We start from the raw sequence: 23,154 nt of genomic DNA, 5'->3' as shown, positions 1-23,154 counted from the left end.
CTATAACTCATCACAATGCTGTAATTCCACTAACATTCCTTTATTATCAGGAACTATTTATTTACCTTTGAAATTACTCTTAGAGCAGCCTAACTCATTCTATCTATATTATGAGTGATAGAAAACTATTAGCTTTTAAAAGAATCTGTTAATCCATTCTTCAAACAGCGAGTCTTAAAGCAAGTCCAAGAGAGAGGAGCATAAAATATTTGGATAAGTCACAGTCAAAACTTACCAAATTTGATATGATTTCATCTCCCAGATAAGATGATGGAAATAATAAAAAATATTTTTTCTAGAGAAAACAGATTAATATTACAGAAGATCAGTAAAATAAAGTTTTTAAATAAGATCTAAAATTAATAAACATCTAGATAGAATAATAAAGATAAAAGAGAAAAATCAGCAATTACCAAAATTAGAAATGAAAAAGGATCTATAACTGCTGATTCCACAGATGTTAAAAAGTTAATATGGAGATATGTTGAACAATGCTACGCCCATAAATACATATGAAAAATTTAAATTGCTTAGTAGACACAAATTATAAAAAGTTACAAAAGAATGAATAGAAATTGAATTTCATCATATTTATTAGAAAAATATTTGTAATTACAAAATTTCCAAAAAAAAAGAAATTCAGTCCCACATGTGCTTATTGATTAGTTTCATAAAAAATTCAAGGATGAAAATTATTTCAAGCCTACATAAAATAAACTCTTTCAGAACTAAGAATGGAGACAGATACTTCTCAACTTATTCTGTAAAATCATCATTACCTTGATTCTGAAATCATACAAGGACATTACAAAGGAAAACACTTATAGAACAATATACTTCATGAACACAGACAAATAGAATAATATTATTTTCCTATATCTATAGATAGATTTGCCTGTCTATCATCTACCTACCTGTCTCTTTATTCTCTGTTAAAAGATCATGATTTTAAAATTTGAAATAAACCTGTGCTTTTATATAAAATACTTTATTACATTAAAAAGATTTTCACTTTGTGATTTTTAAAAATATAATTTCAGTTTTTATTTTAGATTCAAAGGGTGCACGTGCGGTTAGTTACATGAGCAAATTTCATGATGCTGAGGTTTGGGGTACCAATGATCGCCATCACCCAGGTAGTGAGCATATTAACCAATAGGCAGTTTTTCAGCCCTTACCCTCTGTGTCTCTGCCCACTCTATCAGTCCCTGGTGTCTATTGTTCCCATCTTTATGTCTATGTGTACCCAATGTGTAGATCCCAATTATAAGTGAAAAAAGTGGTTTTCTGTTCCTGTATTAATTTACTTAGGATAATGACCACTAACTACATCCGTGCTGCTGCAAAGGACATGATTTTGTTCTTTTTTATGGCTGCATAGCGTTCCATGGTGTCTATTTACCACTTTGCTTTATCCAATCCACCATTGATGGGCACCTAGGTTGATTTCATGACTTTGTTCCTGGGAATAGTGCTGGAATGAACATACAAGGGCATGTGTCTTTATTATAGAACTATGTATTTTGCTTTGGGTATATATCTAGTAATGGGATTGGTGAGTCAAATTGTAGCTCTGTATTAAGTTCTTTGAGAAATCTCCAAACTGCTTTTCACAGTGACTGAATTAATTTACATTCCCAACAGTGTACAAACATGCCCTTTTCTCCACAGCCGCACCAGCATCTATTATTTTTTAACTTTTTAATAGTAGCCATTCTTGCCGGTGTGAAATGGTTTTGAGTTGCTTTCCTCTGATGATTAGTGATGCTAACCTTTTTATAATGTATGTTTGGTGGCTGCTTGTATGTTCCCCTTTTGAGAAGTGCCTATTAATATCCTTTGCCTACTTTTTAATAGGGTCATTTGTCTTTTGCTTGTTGAATTGCTTAAGTTTCTTATAGATTCTGGGTATTAGGCCTCTTAGTTTGTAAATATTTTCTTCCATTCTGTAGGTTATCTGTTCACTGTGTTGACTGTTACTTTTGCTATGCAGGAATTCTTTAGTTTAATTCAGTCTCACTTGCCAATTTTTATTTTTGTTATCATTGCTTTTGAGGACTTAGTCATAAATTATTTGCCAAGGCCAATGTCTAGAATGGCATTTTCTAGATTTTCTTTTAGAATTTTTATAGTTTAAAAATTCTTAGATTTAAATATTTAATCCATCTTGAGTTAATTTTATATGGTGTAAGGAAGGGGTCCAGTTTCATTCCTCTGCATATGACTAGCCATATTGGATATGACTAGCAACATTTATTGAATACGGAGTTCTTTCCCCATTGTTTATTTTTGTCAACTTTGTCTAAGATCCTATGATTGTAAGTGTGTAGCTTTATTTCTGAGCTCTCTATTCTGTTCCATTGGTCTATGTTTTTGTTTTAGTACCAGTACCATGCTGTTTTTATTATTGGAGCCTTATAGCGTGGTTTGGAATAGAGTAGTGTGACATCTCTGGCTTCATTATTTTTGCTTAGGATTGCCTTGGCAATTTGCGCTCTATTTTGGTTCCATATGAACTTCAGAATAGTTCTTTCTAATTGGGTGAAAAATGATATTGGTAGCTTAATAGGAATAGTATTGGATCTGTAGATGAGTTTGGGCAGCAAGGCCATTTTAATGATACCGATTCTTTTGATCCATGAGAAAGAAATTTTTTTCATTTGTTTATGTCATCTATGATTTCTTTCTGCACTACTTTGTAGTTCTCCTTGTAGAGATCTTTCACCACATTGGTTAGATGTATTCCTAGGTATTTTATTTCTTTGTGGCTATTGTAAATGGGATTGCATTCTTGATTTGGCTCTCAGACTGAATACTTCTAGTTTATAGAAATGCTACAATTTTCATACATTGATTTTTTTATCCTGAAACTTTGCTAAATTGTTTATTAGTTGTAAAAGACTTTTGGAAGAGTCTCTAGGGATTTCTAGGTATAGAATCATATCCTTGGTGAAGAAAGATAATTTGACTTCCTCTTTTTCTATGTGGATACCTTTTTTTTTCTCTTGCCTGATTCATCTGGCTAGGACTTCTAGTATAATGTTGAATAGCAGTGGTGGGAGTGAGCATCCTTGTCTGTTCCTGTTATTAAGGGGAAGCTTCTAGCTTCTGCCCGTTTAGTGTGTTACTGGCTGTGGTTTGGGCATAAATGAAACTTATTTTGAAGAATGTTCTTTTGATGCATAGTTTATTGAGAGTTTTTATCATGAAGTGATGTTGGATTTTATCGGAAGCTTTTCCTGTATCTATTAAGGTAATCATATTGTTTCTGTTTTTAATTCTGTTGCTGAGGTAAATCGTATTTATTGGTTCTTTTTTCCTACAATAATTAGTGTCAGTTCAATATTTGTTGTTTTGTGTATGTTAAACCAACTTCAAATCCCAGGAATAAAGCCTGCTTCATTGTGATGAATTAACATTTTGATATGATGTTAGATTTGGTTTACTAGTATTTTGCTGAGGATTTTTGTGCCCGTGTTCATCAAGGATATTGCCCTGTAGTTTTTTTTTCTTTTTTTGTCTTTGCCAGATTTTGGTATCAAGGTGATGCTGGCTTCATAGAATGAGTTAGAAACAAGTCCTCACTCCTCGAATTTTGGGATAGTTCCGGTTGAATTGGTACCAGCTCTTCTTTGTACATATGGTAGAATTTGACTGTGAATTCATCTGGTCCGAAACTTTTATTGTTTTGTATGTTTTTTTTTTAATTAATGATTCAATTTCAGAACTTGACATTGTTCTGTTCAAGGTTTTAATTTCTTCTTCATTCAATCTTGGAAGGTTCTATGTTTCCAGGAATTTATCTATGTCCTCTAGATTTTCTAGTTTGTGTATATAGAGGAGTTCATAATAGTCTCTGAAAATCTTTGTATTTCTGTGGGATTGGTTGTAATGCCACCTTTGCCATTTATGATTGTGCTTATTTGAATCTTCTCTCTTTTTTTCTTGCTTAATTTAGTTAGTGGTCTATTGATCTTATTTATTATTTCATAGAACCAGCTTTTTGTTTTGTTGATCCTTTGCATGGATTTTTGGGTTTCAAATTTATTCAGTTCTGTTCTGATCTAATTTATTTATTTTCCTCATCTCCTTTGGGGTTATTTTGTTCCTATTTTTCTAATTCTTCTTGGTATAATTTTAAATCATTAATTTGAGAATCTTTTTAACTTCTTGATGTAGATATTTAGCACTATAATGTTTCCTCTTAATGCTGCTTTTGTCTTATCTCAGAGATTTTTATATGTTGTGCTTATTTTCATTTATTTAAAGTAATTTTTTTATTTATTTCTTAATTTCCTTGCTTACTCAAAAGCCATTCAAGAGCAAGGTGTTTAATTTCCATTTAATTGTGAGAAGATGAGAAATCTTCTTGGTGTTGATTTCTTTTTATTCCACTGTGGTCTGAGAGTATGCTTGGTATGATTTCGATTTTTTTTAATTTATCGAGAGTTGCTTTATGGCTAAGCATGTGGTTGATCTTAGAGTATGTGTTCTATGGGTAGATGAGAAGGACATATAATCTATAGTGATGGGTGGAGTACTCTGTATATGTTTATTAGGTCCAATTGGTCAGGTGTCAAATTTAAGTCCATTATTTCTTTGTTAATTTTCTTCTTCATTTATCTGTCTAACTCTGTCAGTGGGGTATTGAAGTTTCTCACTATTACTGTGTGGCTGTCTAAGTCATTTTGTGGGTCCAGAAGTACTTGTGTTATTAATCTGGATACTCTATTGCTGGGTGCATGTTTATTTAGGATAGTTAAATCTTCTTGTGGAGTGGAATACTTTATGTAGTGCTCTTCATTGTCCTTTTTTACTGTTTTGATTTAAAGTCTATTTTATCTATTATAAGAAGAGTTTCCTTGGTTTTTGTTTTTGTTTTGTTTGTGTGTGATAGGTCTTTCTCCAACCCTTTACTTTGAGCCTATGGGTGTCATTACACGTCAGATGGGTGTTTTGGTAACAGCAAAAAAAAATGGTCTTTTTTTTTTAAATCCAACTTGCCCATCAGTGCCTTTTAAGTGAAGCATTTAGACCACTGACATTTCAGATTAATATTGATATGTGGTGTTTTGATCCTGTTATCAAGTTGTTACCTGGTTGCTTTGTAGTTTCTATTGTGTGGTTGCTTTATAGGGTCAATGGACTATGTACTTAAGATTGTCTTTGTAGTAACAGGTATTGTTCTTTTGTTTCTATATTTGGAACTCACTTAAGGATATTTTGTAAAGATGCTGTATAATTGCTAACAAATTCCTTTAATGATTGCTTATCTGGAAATTATTTTATTTCTCCTTCACTTATGGAACTTAGTTTGGCCAGGTATAAAATTCTTCGTAAGAATTTCGTTTCCTTAAAGGTACCGAAAACAGGCTCCCATGTAATACTTTTTTAGAAGTCATATTTAATGAGTTCATTTTGTTTCACAATTATTTATAATTCAGGTCTAATTGTACTAATTTCATTTACCATGAACTGAACCAGACTTTTTATGTTATCAGTCTTGCATTTACATTTCCACAATTCTAAATATGATGAATACATGAGTAACTGCTGATTTTCAGTCAGTTTGCTTTTTGAGATATGTTAATATCCATATTGTTTAATATTACCAAAGCTGAATAATGATAACAAATCATTTTCTAAGAAAATAACAGTATTTAAAGTAAAATGAATAATAAAACATTTAAAAACAGGTTGTGAATGAAAACAATCACTTGTTAATAATAAAAATAATAAGTTGACTAATGACAAATACTGAGTAGGTATTAGATTTTCCCAGAAATAAAATTCAATTAAGACAGTATGCATTAATCTGATAACTAGAAAAAAAATCCCCATAAAATTATTCTTCGGTTTATCTGTGCTCTGACAAATCAAATATAAGAAATAAGCTGCAGTGACAAAATATGAATGGCGTTTTCACTTTTCAAACTTTTAACCTTTGGACTGACCTGTAAAGAATTTATTTACACTGAGTTTTTCCTCAGTAGTAAATATAAGCATAATGAGCAAAACTTTCTATTTGAACAAGTCTTAACAACACCTTGGCAACATTGTAAACACCTAACATATGGCTCATTTACATGAAGAGAATTTTGGCAGAACATTTAAAAATATCTAAGCCTCAAAGATGATGAGGAGACAAACAACCTGGCCCATGAAGTGATTAATACCATAGTAGACAACCATGATTGATTGCCTAGAAGACATACTACTATCACATTCCTCGATAAAAATCCAGTGCAAATGAAACTTTTTTTGATGTAATTTCAAATATTTTCACAGCTTCATTTTTTGGAGGTAAAATGATTCGTGCATTATGATTAGCATATACTTCTGTTGACTAGCAGGAAAACAAAGTTAGTGCACACCTTCAGAATGTAAACTACTATAATTTAATCCTATTTTTGTTTATTTTACTAATCAAATTACAGAGATGTCTTACTATGGTGACGCAGAGGACAATATACCCCCAAATACACAGAGCCACTCAAAAATTTTGACAAAGGTATATATACATATACATACATACACACACACACACACACACACACACACACACACACACACACACACACACATATATATATATATATAATGATTGAATGGAGTCTCACTGGCTGGAGTGCTACTCGGCTCACTGCAGCCTCTGCCCCCTGGGTTCAAGCAATTCTCATGCTTCAGACTCCCAAGTAGCTGGGATTACAGGCACCTGTCACCATGCCCAGCTAATTTTTGTATTTTTAGTAGAGACAGGGTTTCACTATGTTGGCCAGGTCTTGAAATCCTGACTTCAAGTATCCATCCCCACCCCGTGGCCTCCCAAAGTTCTGGAATTATAGCCATGAGCCGCCACACCCAGCCATGTATTCTAATTTTAAAAGTCATCTCAATTGTTACTAGAATTACTAATTCGTGATTTACAAAAATATCAATTATTTCTATGTGGTATAGTAATTTATTTATCCTTACAATGTAAATTTCTATTTAACTTTAATTGTACATTTATTGGTTGTGTTGAGTGTATCAGCTTTCAATTATATTTGTTAAACTGCATTTGTTTTAATTTTATAATACTATAGTTTACTGAAATAATTATTTTTAATATTACTGCTGATAACAGTTTGTTTTTCTATTTTCAAAAATAATTCAACCAGCCCTCAAAATATCTACTTTGTATTTTAATATGAAATCTGTATTTCTATACCTCTGTATATATAAATATCTATGTCCATACCTAAAGACTAATTAACTACGCATGCACTCATAGATTTATTTCATCTCTACAAAATAATATGAATATATGTTCAGCCAAAATAAATTATCTATGATAACTTTTTATATAATATGTTATGTTAAAAGATAAAGAATGAATATTAAATCAGCTTTATATCTCAGTGCTTTGATATACTGAGACTAGAGACAGACATTTGAATAGACAAACTAATATAGCAAGACTTGCATGACCTTGGGTAACGAAGGGACCTGTAAGTACAGAAGCTTAAACCAAAGATATCTATTTTTCTCTTACGTAGCATTCTAGAATTAAGCAATGAAAGAAAGCGGAAAAGCTGTTTTTCTCAACACGTAGTCTCCTTCCTGATTCCTAGGTAGTTCTTCTAGTTGTCACTATTTTCCATTTCTGAGGTTGTAGAGAATAACAAGTAAGCCTAATAAAAATAATATGTAAATGTTCAGTTGTGACTCAAGTTCAGAAAAAAAATCACGTTTCAACAACTGTAGTAATACAAAAAGGGTAAAATACGTGAACTGAGTTTTGAAATCAAGACAAAGAGGAACAAAACCTAATAAATCACAAAGAAACTGACTAATAAATAAACACAAAATAGTTAGAGTTATTATTTCTATTATGATGAAAGTAAAAAGTATTTGCCATCATTTGAGAGAAAGAATCACAGAAAAAAGAGGAAAAAAAAAAAAACCTTGAAACAAATGTAAATGGAAACACAACTTACCAAAACATATAGGATGCAGCAAAAGCAACCCTAAGAAGGAAATTTATAGCGATAAACTCCTATGTTATAAAAGAAAGCTTTTCCTCTAAGATCAGGGACAAGGTAAGAATACCCACTCTCACTCCTTCTTTTCAACATGGTCCTGAAAGTCCTAGCCACAGCAGTTAGGCAAGAGAAGAAAATAAAATGCACCTCAATGAGAAAATAAGAAATAAAATAGTTCCTATATGTAGAAAACATGATTTTATACATAAAAACCCCAAAAGTCTCCATGAATAAAAACAGAACTGATCAACAAATTCAGTAAAGTTGCTGTATACAAAAACAACGTACAAAAATTTCTATGTGGCCATAGTTAACTATCTAAAAAGAAAATCAAGAAAACAATCTCATTTACAATAGCATCAAAAAAGTTAAATACTTAGCTGTAAATTTAACCAAGGATATAAAATGCATGCATATTGAAAACTGTAAAATACTGATTAAAATAATTGGAGAAAGTAAAATAAATGGAAAGATATCCCATGTTAATGGATTGAAAGAGTTAATATTGTTAAAATGCCCATACCACCCAAAGCAATCTATAGCTTCAATATAATTTCTACCAAAATTTCAAATTCATTTCTTACAGAAATTAAAAAAAAAATCTTTACATTCTTATAGAATCACAAAAGACCCTGAATGGACAAAGTTGAGCAAAAAGAACATAGCTGGATGCACCTCCCTGATTTCAGAATTTATTCCAAAGCAATTGTATTCCAAACAGCATGATACTGGTATTAAAAAAAAAAAAAAAGACAGACTGAGCAATGGAACAAGATAGAAAAGGAAGAAATAAACCCACAGATTTGTAGTCAATTGATTATTGACAAAGACGCTGAGAACACACACTGGGAAAAGGATAATATTTTCAATAAACAGTGCTGTAAAAACTGGGTATCCACATAAAAAAGAATGAAAATGGAACTTTATCTTATACATATACAAAAACCAACTTAAAAAATATTGAATACTTAAACTGAAGACCTGATGCTGTAAAATACTAGAAGAAAACAGGGGAAATGCTCTACAATATTGGTTTGAATAATGATATTTTGGATATGACCCCAAAAGCACAGCAACAAAAGCAAAAACAAATAGGATCACATTAAGCTAAAATGCTTTGGCACACAAAGAAAACAAAGTGAAGAGATAACCCACAAAATGAGAGAAAATATTTGCAAACCATTTATTTGAAAATAGGTTATTATCCAAAATATACAAAAAATGTAATTCAACAGCAAAAAAAAATACAGCAAATAACTTGATTTTAAAATTGGCCAGGGACCTGAACATTTATTTCTCAAAAGGAGACATACATATACCCAAAAGATACATGAAAAATGCTTAGAATCAGTAATCGACAGGAAAATAAAATTAAAATTACAAAGGGATATATATCACTTCACACCTATAAGAATGGTTTTTATCTAAAAGATCAAAAATAACATGTGTTGGAGAGGATGAGGAGAAAAGGAAACTCCTTTATATATTGTTGGTAGCCATGTAACTTAGTACAGCCATTAGGAAAAACAATATGGCATTTCCTCAAAAATTAAAAATAGAACTACCATACCATTTAGTAATCCCACTCCTGTGTATGTTTCCAAAGAAACTGCAATCAATATATGGAAATCATATCTGCATTCCTTTGTTTATTGCTGCACTACTCACCATAGCCAAGAGTTGGAAACAACATAAATGTCTGTCAAGAGATGGATAAAGGAGAATGGATAAAGGAGATGTGGTATACATACACAATGGAATACTATTCAGCCTTTAAAAAAGAGGGAAATCCTGTCATTTGTGACAACATGAATAAAATCTTCAGGACATTATGCTAAATGAAATAAACCAGACACAGAAAGACAAATGTTACAAAATCTCACTAATAAGTGGCATCTAATAAAGTTGAACTGACAGAAGTAGAGAGTAGAATGATTGTTACCAGAGACTGGGGACATAGGGAGAAAATGAATAGAGAGTTGTTGATCGGAAGGTATGAGGTTTCCCATAGACGGAAGAAACAGGTTTTCAGATCTAGTGCACAGCAGGGTGAATATAGTCAATAATAATGTATTGTATATTTTTAAATAACTATAAGAATAGATTTCAAATGTCTCACCATAAAAAATTATAGGTAAGTAAGCTGATGGATATGTTAATTAGCTTGATTTAATCACACCACATTGTATACAAATAACCTACTATTACATTGTGTCCTATGAAAGCATACAATTATGACTTGTCAATCAAAAATAATATTAATAGTAAATTTAAAAAAGGAAAATCGAGAAGAAGCAAACAAATATTTAAACAGTAACATTTTCATGGGACTAATACTCATTTTATCCACCAAATTTTTGGATAGTTATATCCTCCTGAGGTAAAAAACAATCCTATCTAGAATTCCATTTGTTTAATGTGAGTACATATTAACTTACACTGCCTCTAAAACAAAGCTGGTACAATCTGATTTTCTTTATTAGAAATACAATTGAGGCTGGGAGTAGTGACTCATGCCTGCAATCCCAGCACTTTGGTAAGCTGAGGTGGGCAGATCACGAGGTCAAGAGATTGAGACCATTCTGCGCAACATGGTGAAACCCCGCCTCTACTAAGAATACAAAAATTAGCTGGATGTGGTGGCACGCACCTGTAGTCCCAGTTACTCGGGAGGCTGAGGCAGGAGAATTGCTTGAACCTGGGAGGTGGAGGTTGCAGTGAGCTGAGTCGCACCATTGCACTCCAGCCTGGCGACAGAGCAAGACTCTGCCTCAAAAAACAAAAAACAAAAAACAAAACAAAACAAAAAGTAAAGAAAAGATATGCAATTGGGCTAGAAGTATAAGACATAGAAGAGTGATTTTGAAGTAATGTGCTAGACTGTCTACAAACTCCGATGTAACTTTGAGTAGATATCACCTGTAGCAAAAAGGCCAGCATAATAATGTTGTGCTTTCCTATTTCTCATTTAAAGGATCACTGAATGTGATAACAGGGTGCTCAGTGCAGTGTTAATTAAATGTGATGGTCTTAGTGGTGCATTGAAGTTTGTGGGAAAAGGTGTGTAATAAAGGTATCTAGCTTTGCCTTGAGGCTTACTGCTCAGGAAGATACATGATTTCTGAGTCTTGTCTAATATAAATATTTGATTTTTATTTTGTGTGTAAATGTTTGGTATCCAGGATTATATGTTAAACTTTTTCTCTTGCTTCTTTATTTTTCTTAATTTATGCAACATCTTTATTAAAACCCAAAGAGAAATCAGCACAAGGACCTCTCCTCTGCCAATTCCTTTTGCAAAAAAAAAAAAATATATATATATATATATATATATTATTCTTTAAATTACTTCTAGAAGGGCTCACTGGACAGGGAGGTAGGTTCATGAGTGACTGATTAATGTACAGGTGAGGACTCTGTGGAGAACATACTGTATTACCAAACAGACTGGAAAATGTGTGCTGAATTATTATTATGATCATTATCCTCCATTGAGTTTACCTTGATGTTAAAAAGTAGTAATAACAAATCTTGAATAGATAGAATAATTACACTTAACTGTTGTAATCAGTATATTAATTTTATAAAATAATTTATATCAGAAATTAATTATAATGATTGAAATTTAAAACCGTTGTGCTAACAATTTCAACTTTTAATAAATGGTATTTAAATCATTATTAAAAAGAATATTTTTCTGGTTTAACTTTTTCATATCTTGGTTTGATTCTTATAGGTATTTTAGTATATAATCGATAATCAATATCTTAATATGATAAGAATGTATGAAACAAATACATGTTTAGGTACAATTTAATTCATTGACAGGAATAATTGTGATTTACTACATGTCTCCAGACATGCACACATCAGTGCAAGCACATGCACAGGCTGTATTTTATATAACAGATGGAAACCACTGTCCATATATGGATTCTATTACTTATCACTAAATTTATACAAGCTTTATCAAGACTGAGGTGATTGTAACCCAACACTATTCTGTGTACTTTTTACCCAAAATTCTCTGATAATTTTGGATAGAATTCATAAACTAGCAAAGATTACAGTCAATTGCTTTTGACTCCAAACCTTTAAACTAATATTTTAATAATTTAAATATCTTGCTTTGAACATTCATTGGTCCAAATTTTTTAAAATTCTATGAAGTTCTGTGAGAATATTAGCTGGACAACTGCTAGGAATGTCATGAGATATAACAAATTCTGCACTAATGAAGGAAAAAGAAAGCTTTCTACTTCTGTCATTAGATTTCTCAAAACCATCATTTTGCTTCTGTAAAGCCTATTGAAAATTCATATTACAGAAAATTGTTATGGTATAGTAAAACAAAATAAACTAAAAACAGATATGTTGGAAATATTAAAGTATTTTTAAAAGTTAAGCAATGTTATCCTATTATAATCCAACATTTCCACATTTAACAAACCATGAGACACACCAGATCAAAACAATGGAAAAAAATACATATTGAAGAAAATCCTAAATTCACTGCAGTATAATTTTAATCCAGAAAATAATCCATCCCATTACTTATTTTCAGAGAAACAAATACTCACATAACTAAAGAAGAGTATCTGCCTGGATTACCACCACATCTTTCCTCTCTCCCTCCCTTTCTCTTTCTTTCTTTATTTCTTTCTGTTGAGGTTGTATTTTCATGCTATTTTTTCTGTCAGTTTTAATTTCAATACTATATTGTACCCTATTGTTCACTTTTGACCTCTGACAAGTATATGTATCAATAAATAACGCTGAAAAGGAAGTGGAAATATGCTAAATACCAGTTTAATTTTTATTTTAAAATAATCCCTCCCCATTTGACTTTAAGAAAGACAAGTTTCTGAGAGGTGTTGAGAAGATGGCCTGACTAGGTGCATCCAGGTGAAAAGCTGCCACTAAGGGGCTGGGACTAATGGTGCACTCCTAACAAATCTTCAGAGGGAAGGTATTCAGAGTGGATAGAGGGAAGATATGGGACATGGGCAACATCTCCAAACATTCCCCTTGAAAATTGGCACAGGACAGGATGCCCCCTCTCACCACTCCTATTCAACATAGCATTGGAAGTCCCGGCCAGAGCAATCAGCCAACATAAATAAATAAAGGGCATCCAAATATCAAGAAAGGAAGTCAAACTATACCTGTTTGCAGACATGATCCTATATTTAGTAAACCCCATAGTCTCGTCTCAAAAGCTCCTAAAGCTGATAGACAGACAACTCAGCAAAGTCTCGGGATACAAAATCAACGTACAAAAATTACCAGCATTCCTATACACCAACAACAGTCAGGTAGAGAGCCAAATCAAAAATGCAATTCCATTCACAATTGCCACAAAAAAAAATAAATAAAATACCTAAGAATACAGCTAACCAAGAAAATGAAAGATTTCTACTAGGAGACCTATAAAACACTGCTCAAAGAAATCAGAGATGACACAAACAAATGGAAAAATATGCCTATGGATAGGAAGAATCAATATTGTTAAAATGACAAAACTGCCCAAAGCAATTTATGGATTCAATGTTATTCCTATCAAACTGTCAATGAGAATCTTCACAGAAATAGAAAAAAATTTAAAGTTCATATGGAATCAAAAAAGAGCAAGGTAACCCTAAGCAAAAAGTACAAAACTGGAGGCACCATGCTAGCCAACTGCAGGGCTGTAGTAACCAAAACAGCATGGTACTTGTACAAAAACAGACACAGAAATGTAGACATATGGAGCAAAACAGAGAGCCCAGAAATAAGGCTGCACACCTACAACTATCTGATATTTAACAAAGCTAACACAAACAAGCAATGGAGAACACAGTCCCTGTTCAATAAACGGTGCTAGGGTAACTGGCTAGCCATATGCAGAAGATTAAAACTTGACACTGTTCTTACACCATATACAAAAATCAACTCAAGATGGATTAAAGACCTAAACGTAAAACCCAAAACTGTAAAAACACTGGAAGAGAACCTAGGCAATACTATTCTGGACCATAGAAATAGGTAAATATTTCATGATGAAGATGCCAAAAGCAATTGCTACAAAAGAAAATATTGACAAATGGGATCTAATTCAACTACAGAGCTTCCACACAGCAAAAGATATGATCAACAGACAACCTACAGAATGGAAGAAATTTTTTTGCAAGCTATGTATCTGACGAAGGTCTAATATCCAGCATGTATTAGGAACTTAAACAAATTTACAAGAAAAAAAAAACATACAACCACATTAGAAAGTAGACAAATGACATGAACACTTTTCAAAAGAAAACATACACGCAGCCAACAGCCATAAGAAGAAAAGCTCAACATCACTGATCACTGATCATTAGATAAATGCAAATCAAAGCCACAATGAGATACCATCTCACACCAGTCAGAATGGCCATTATTAAAAAGTCAAAAAATAACAGGTGCTGGTGAGATTGTGGAGAAAAGTGAATACTTACATACTGTTGGTGGGAGTGTAAATTAGTTCAACCATTTTGGAAAACAATGTGGCGATTCCTTAGAGACTTAAAGTCAGAACTACCATATGAACCTGCAATCCCATTACTGTGATATACCCAAAGAAACATAATTATAAATATAAATTGTTCTATCATAAGGACACATAAACGTGTATGTTCACTGTAGCGCCATTCACAAGAGTGAAGACATAGAGTCAACCTAAATGCCCATCAATTGTAGACTGGACAAAGAAAATGTGGCACATACACACCATGGAATAATACTATGTAGTCATAAAAAAGAACAATATCATGTCCTCAGCAGAAACATGGATGGAGATGGAGGCCATTATCCTTAGCAAACTAATATAGGAACAGAAAACCAAATACCATATCTTCTCACTTATAAGTGAGAGCTAAATGACGAGAACTCAAGGACACATAGAGGGAAACAACAAGACACTGGGGCCTATTAGAGGGTGGAGGATGGGAGAAGGGAGAGGGTCAGGGAAAATAACAAATGGGTGCTACAGTTAATCATTGGGTGATAAAATAATCTGTACAACGAATCCCCGTGACACAAGTTTACCTATGTAACAAACTTACACGTGTACCCCGAACTTAAAATAAAAGTTAAAAAAGAAGAAAACTTTTATGTTATTAATTTAAATTGACAGCCATTTTCATTCATTATGAAACAGGAGGTAACACAAAGTATAAATTAAAGGGAAATAAAACATTATCAAATTAAATCTAACAGCCATTGCTTAATATAAAAGAAAGGCAAGCTTCTTTACCTTCTTAATGATATTGTTTAAGTAGACATTACAAACTAAAGTAAAAGTTCTGGGAAAAAACTTACAATGAAGAGGATCAAATGAAAAACTAACAAGTATAAAATTAATACATCTTCATTAATCCATTTTCGTGTATTTTATTCCTTACAATTGTTCCTAAGAATGTATGGGTGCTAAATATTGAGGGCATTAAAGGGAAGTAGATAAAGTAAAATTAACCCCTATTTAAGAATATTTCAGTTAGTGTTGACCAAACTGAATTTATCTCATGACAGTCATTGATTAATTCTACCCTACTCCTGGTTTCTACTTTTTTTGTGTACATGACATGCAGAGGCAATGCGTACTAAATAAAGACAGATTCAGACTCCTACATTTTCAACACAAGTTTAGAGGCCAACTATCCTCAACACGATTTATTTATTTAAAGAATATGTTCAGCATGGATGAATTCCAGAGCATGCAGTATTTTGCTCTTTGTTAATAAAAAATATTTTTGGACAAACAGCTTACTTTCTAGCATTTGTTCATATTGACTGAATTGCTGGGATTCCAGACTTACACTAAAGCAATCACTGCTAGTGGTGAGGCAACTTTATGTCCTATTTCTCCATGACTAAGTTTAATAGTTTGTGTGTTTCCTTTCTGAATATACCGGATATATCATGGCCAAAACATGTTTTTCTAATATTGTTATTCATGCTAAACTTCTCATCTGTCACAATCATGAGTTTGTAATAGCTATTATAACCAAGAACACTTTGAAAGTTAACATTTCCCTGTGTTTCCTGTTTCCTGACTTCTTTTAATGCAATCTTTTTGCCCACAAATTCAAATAAAGCACAGTGTATTCTACTTGTGAGTTCATAAGTTGAGCATCATCTATATATATGTATATAAAAATATATATGTATATATATATATATATATATTTTTTTTTTTTTTTGAGATGGAGTCTCACCCTGTCACCCAGGTTGGAGTGCAGTGGTGCGATCTCAGCTCACTGCAAGCTCCGCCTCCAGGGTTCATGCCATTCTCCTGCCTCAGCCTCCCAAGCATCATATTTTTAAAACTACTTTACATAGGCAAGTTTTGTCAAATAATATTTAAATCGAGGTATTTATTATGAGTCTGTTACGGGACCATTGACAAGGTTGCTTGATTCATCTAGCAGTTTTAAATATAAGATGCTATTGCTGAATGCATACACACTCAAACAAAGGCACACGGAAAAACAGAACAGTATATTTATAATTGTAAGCAATGTAGAAAGTTATCAGTCTGATGTTTCTTCTCATTCCATTCCAGAATGTACCATAGTTGAAATGAAATTCTGAGATATACTTTGATTTCAGCTTTGAAGAGAGAATTGCTCATTTTTTAGTGGTTACAGTGTTTGCCAATGAAAGATTTATATAATTTAATTTTTTCAACTTCAGTGCCTAGTAATAGGGCTGGGAGGTATTAAGGCAGGTAGTAGGAAGTAATATCTGTAGTCTTTTTAAAATTTTTTTTCTTTTCTTTTTTTTTTTTTTGAGACAGTGTCTTACCTCACTCTGTCACCCAGGCTGAAGTGTAATGAACATGCAATCTCGGCTCACTGCAGCCCCGCCTCCCGGGTTCAAGGGATTCTCGTGCCTCAGCCTCTCAAATAGCTGAGATTACAGGCGTGTGTCACCAGACCTAGCTAGTGTTTTGTATTTTCTAGTAGAGAAAGGTTTCACCATGTTGGCCAGGCTGGTCTCAAACTCCTGGCCTCAAGTGATCCACCTACCTCAGCCTCCCAAAGTGCTGGTGTTACAGGCCTGAGCCACCATGGCTGGCCTAAATTTGTTTTAATAGAATTTATTTTTATTCTACTAATCATCCCACCTCCTGCTCAAAGGAAAATGGATTTACCATAGAATAATATATATTCAAAACAATGCTTTGGGGCATGTTTATTTGGAAATGAGGTACTATGTATTAAAAGATGCATGTTCATTTTCTTTGTTCTTTCTTTGATGTTCTCTGTTACTTGATATTGAGCAACTTGCTGACCACAGTATCTCCTCGTAGTCTTCTGAAATTCCTTCTTCCTTGTGACTAGACAGTTATAAAACCCTGTATTACTTAGAAATGTTTGGTTTTAACGGAAACCCTAATTGTACTTGCTTCAGTTAATTTTTTTGAAAAAATAATGTATTGACATATAACTAAAAATGCTGGTTTCAGGTAGAGAAAGACTAAACTCCCAATGATGTTCTGAGGGTTCTTATATTGTCATTCTCAGCTTAGTTTATCAGCTCATCAAAGCGATACATACTTTTCTAAAAACTGTAGTGCTTGGACGGCTGAGGCACAAGAATCATTTGAACCCAGGAGGCTGAGGTTTCAGTGAGCTGAGATCATGCCACTGCACTCCAGCCTGAGCGACAGAGTGAGACTGTCTAAAAAAATAAAATAAAAAAATGAAAACCGTGGTAACAAGTCTCTGGTAAAATGTTAACCCAGTTTTGGTCAAATTCTGAAACAGATTGGAGTTTGGACTAGGCTGGTTGACCGTGCCCATATTTTATTTCACCATTTCACTAAAGATCATGCAGAGAAACAGGCATATCACATGAGATAGAAGTACAAAGGAATGAGGAGTCAAACATTGGATTGTATTATTTAGCTATTTCTGCATAATGAAAGATTCTAAAACTAGTTGGTGTAAAACAATGAACATTTATTATTTGTGTTAAGTCTATAGTCATCTGGGTGATTCCACTGATAGTTGGATTCAACCTATTTTAACGGTGCTTGTTCTTATGTCTGCAGTTATCTGTTGTGGGTTGAGTGGACCTGGATCACATAAGATGGCCTTGGCTGTTATGACTTGGCTGTGCGCCACATTCTATCTCATTCTGCAGCAGAAGAATGTAGACTTGTTCTCACTGCAGATGAAGGGCTTCAAAGCAGAGAGTGGAAAAAACAGAAGCCTCTCAGGTCTAGGTTCGGAAATTACTTGTCATATCTACTGCATTCTACTGACCAGGCCAGGCCATCCCAGATTCAAGGATGAAGAAATAGACTTTGCCTCTTAATGGAGGCACTGCAAACTTATAATGCAAAGGGCATAGATAGAGGGAGTAGTGGAAAATTAGGGACATTAGTACAATTAACCTGAAACACCAAGAAAGGGAGAAAGTAAAGCTGGGCAGGAGAAATAAATTTAAAAAGATGTCTTTACTGCTGACTTTAAATGTGGACTGTGGCTTTTGTGGTTAAGACCCCACTTAAGCTTTTGGCTTAAGGCTCATGCCAAACTCAGCTTTATAAAGTCCCACAATTCTTCCAACAAAAATAATGGCTTCTCAAAAATAATAAAGCAGTACTTTGTTTCCCATTAGTTTTATCTTTCTTGCCTATATGTTCTTCAAGAGCCCTATAAGGAATGTGTATTTTTCAGAGAAGTTGTGGGTGTCTCTGTGCTACATGCCATTAAAAATCAAAACCCAACTGTGATTTCTAACTTTGGCTGAAATATTAATCCCACTTGTCTGGACTCTATAATTTATCTAGAGCATTTACAAGAGTGACTTTTTAGTTCTCAAGTAACTCAGCAAATAATGTATTTATTTTGTTCCCTTTTTTTCAAAGAAAAAATGGAACTTTCCAAATTAGCATCTAAGCAAATTGGAGACACATTGGGGAGGGCTGGCCTACCAACACTTTTTAGTCAAACATAAAATAGGCAACCGCTACTATATGGGAGAATGTGAACAATAGTTCTGGGTTGAAGAAATCTTCCTCAATGTGACTGAAAATACACTTAGTGCTAGAGAAGTCTAGGCACTAGGTCAGATCCAAAGGGCAAGTATTTTAAATTAATGAAATTTCTTTCTTTTACACCAAGCTTCTACAACCTGTGACCCAGTGTGGCCCAGGACGGCTTTGAATGTCGTCCAACACAAATTTATAAAATTTCTTAAAACATTATGAAATTTTTTTGCAGTTTATTTTATTTTTATTATTTTTTTTTTAGCTCATCAGCTATCATTAGTGTTAATGTATTTTATGTGTGACCCAAGACAATTCTTCTTCAACTGTGACCAGGGAGGCCAAAAGATTAGACACCCCTGTTTTACATCATTGTTAACAGGATAATAAATTAGGGCATTGATAGGTATCAGAGGATTTTTTAATTTTATCATATTATTTTATGTATCCAAATTTATATATTTTCAATGATTCCAAAAGTGTGATGCAATTAATATTCTTACATACGTGTTAAATACTAATTTTAAAAATAAACTTTATTTCAACATATCAGTGTATTACAGCTTTAAATAAAATAGTGTTATGATGAATGAATTACATTTTTATGGAATAATATGCATTTTTCACCATTTTAAAAGAAAGCTAAGAAAAATTCATTAATGAGTTTATTAGGAGAGGGTGATATCTTAAAGGATATATTGGTAATTCTGACTTCTGCTCTAATGTTTGCAAAGAAATTAAATATTTTATTTATGTGAATATCTAGAAATATAAAAGAAAATGTTAATATATTCATTTTTTAATGTTGTGGTTTGTGTTTAATTCAACAAGCAAATATTATTTATAACATTTACATTCATTCAGCATAACATCCCAACTCTGTGTTAATAGCATTTTTCCCACTGGGAAGGATTAATTAGTAAAACTTGAGAAACATATACCATAAGAGAAGACCTGTGCAGTGTTCTTATTTTAATTAAGTCATAATAACATTATCCAAACAGGTTACCATTTTCCTTACAGAAGACTCAACTCAACCTCTAAAATGATGTCTTGAATGATTGTTCATTACCAGGGTGTTAGCCAGTGTGTAAAGGGTGATGACCTCAGTCTCTCCTTTGACAAAATGGAAGATCTTATAGCAGAAAACAGCACCACAAATAAGACATTTTATGGAGGTCTTACTTTACTCTCTACCCATATAATTCTATAAAGTGGAGGGGTAATTTACTTTGAAGAATACATTTGCACTTCCAAAGATTCAGGTCCATAAATGTACTAAATAATGCTTACATATTTTCATTGAGGCATAAATGGTCAATTGTATTAAAAGCAGAGACAACCAGAAACTTTCTCCCAAAAAATAAAATAAATTACCTAATTCATGAAACCCATAATGTAACACAAAATAATTAATGTGGAAATAATTAAAGAAAAACAGATTCAAAGACTTAAATATAAAATTACTGATTATTTCTTATATAATTTATTGTCCATATATGTGCATTATATTTTAAATTATAATTTAGTTTTCTGAAAATATGTTTTTATATTCTTGAATACAGCTGGAAATTAGAGAGCACTACCATGTTTGCAAATATATTCTGATATGGAAAAGGCACAAGATTCTACATAATCCAAAAACAGAAAGTCTTGCATCCATTTTCTGGATAGTTCAGCTGAATACAGATTTGCTTTTATTTTTGAGGGTAACACTTTCATAAACTAAATAGACTTTAATTCTACCTGTGATATATGTGGATGGAACCTAGAGGCATATTACATGTAAGGCTGAAATTACTACTGCATGATAAACTACCAGAGAAATGTATTCATTCTTTCCAGCTACTAATTTATTACTCATATACTGAATAAGCAATGTATTGAATTGAGCTCTCTGAACTTTCTCTCCTCTTGGTCTTCCAATTAACAAGTTGGCAACAGCTCAAACTCTTATCTGACTCACTGTGATATTAAATCCAACATGGTATAGTAGGGATATATTGAATTTTATATTTTTACTTTTGATTAAAATTTGAAAATTTATCATGCAATGTTGTTGTTTGGGGATAGAAAAGAGTGAAATATTTCTGGACGGGAAAAAAGTGTTAATTGAATGCTTATTGGTTAGCTTATTTAAAACCATTCATGATAAGAAATCATCAGAATAAGCATGCTTTACTTTACCTTGAAATAAAATTAATTTCATTTTAAAGTCTTTTAATGCTCCTTAATATTGAATATACAATGCTGAGATAAGTAAAGTGGTATTTATTCACCATTTCTCAGGCAAGTTTAAGCAAAACTGAAAATTTTAATTGCATCTGATTTGACCATTGCTAAGATGATTAGTTTTTCTTATCATAAGGATGTAATTTTAATATTTACTTTTGGAATATGAGTAGAAAAATAAGGAGAAAGGATGAGCTAGAAGGGAAGGATGAAGAGGCAAAGGAGGTGAGTGGGGAACAGAAAGAGGAGAAAGAACAGAAAGAAGGCATTGTTATGGTTTAAAATACATAACTTAGCTATCAATTCATCACTAATACTAAGCCTCTTTCCGTATGACTTTGACTATTCTAAATATCTTATGTAAATGAAATTACAGTGTTTGTCTTTCTGTGACTGGCTTATTTCACTTAGCTATGGTTTGTTTTTAGTTCAGTAAATATTTAGATAATGTACAGAAGTTCTGTCTTAGTGATTCAATTTTTACATGCATATGCAATGGAAGGGAAAAACTAGTCAATTATTAAGCTAATTTATTTCCAAACTATTTTCACAACTTAATATGACTATATTATTTTTAAATGTTCCATAGCTTTCATCTCTAATTCACTTGTCATAAGCAAATGTAGTATTATATCTATATGTCACTAGACAGAGAACTTGATATAAATATTTTTGCAGGACCTATATAAAATGTTGTAGTAATATATATGGTGCACATCTAGAAAAATATAAATGCATATGTTTAATTACATTGATATATGGATATTTTTATTATTATTTATTCAGAATTGAGATCATTCTGACTTTTCAACTTGTTTGTGATAAGTGTCAAAATAATTCAAATAACAAGTCAGTGAGATTATTTTACATTATAGACACTGTGGGAGTCCTATGCAGGTTTTCATCCTGCTGAATAATAAAGACAGATTGCCTAATGTGCATACTCAATCTAGAAATAAAACTGAACACTTTGCAAAATAACTTGGAATATAATTTGTGTTCTTAAAATATTACCAAGATTCATTTTCTTCCCTAATGTGTCACTATTTCATGACTTCCCGCAACTTTGAGATTTTTCTAGAGAAAGCTCCCACTCAAGTATATTTGAATCATAGGTAAAGCTTTTATTGTTTTCTTATTTTGAGCTTTTAAGACACTATAATTGAACTCTGCTTTTTGCCAAAACTAACAAAACGTGTGGCTTGTTAAGTTGTCTAGACCAAACAAAACTTCAAATGCAACAAATTGAACAACAATAAAAATAATAATTATCTACCAAATCTTTAAGTTTCTATTAGTTGTTCTTCCGATTACAACTTCTGACATGTGCACTGGTTAACCACTGACTTTCATCAAAGGCAATTATAAACATCCATTCCACCATGACACTACAAAATCTGGGGAAGACGATAATAAAGCTTTCAGGTCACTCATGCTGTGCAGTGATTCACACTTTATGTTATAATTGCATTGGAGATTGGAATATTTGTGACTAAATCTAACATGAATCAAAAGCTAATCAAGATACTGACTTTATATACAATATACTATTACTCAGTCATAAAAAAGAATACAATTTTGTCTTTTACAGCAACAAAGATGGAACTGGAAGCCATTGTCTTTAGTGAAATGACTGAGAAACAAAAAGTTTTAAAAATGTGTGTTCCCAACTAGAAGTCAGAACGAAACAGTGGGTACATACAGACATACAGAGTGGAGTAATAGACATTGAAGACTCCAAAATGCGGGAGGGTGGAGGGAGGGAGGGAGGCAAGGGATAACATCCTACCTATTGGGTACAATGCACACTATTCAGGTGAAGGGCACACTAAAAGTCCAAATTTCACCACTGTGCAATATATTCATGTATCGCAACTGGACTTG

Source organism: Gorilla gorilla, chromosome 3 (genome assembly GCF_029281585.2).
Source record: "Gorilla gorilla gorilla isolate KB3781 chromosome 3, NHGRI_mGorGor1-v2.1_pri, whole genome shotgun sequence".
NCBI classification, from domain to species: Eukaryota; Metazoa; Chordata; class Mammalia; order Primates; family Hominidae; genus Gorilla; species Gorilla gorilla.
The sequence above is the reverse complement of the archived record's forward strand: the minus strand, read 5'-3'. Positions refer to the sequence as shown.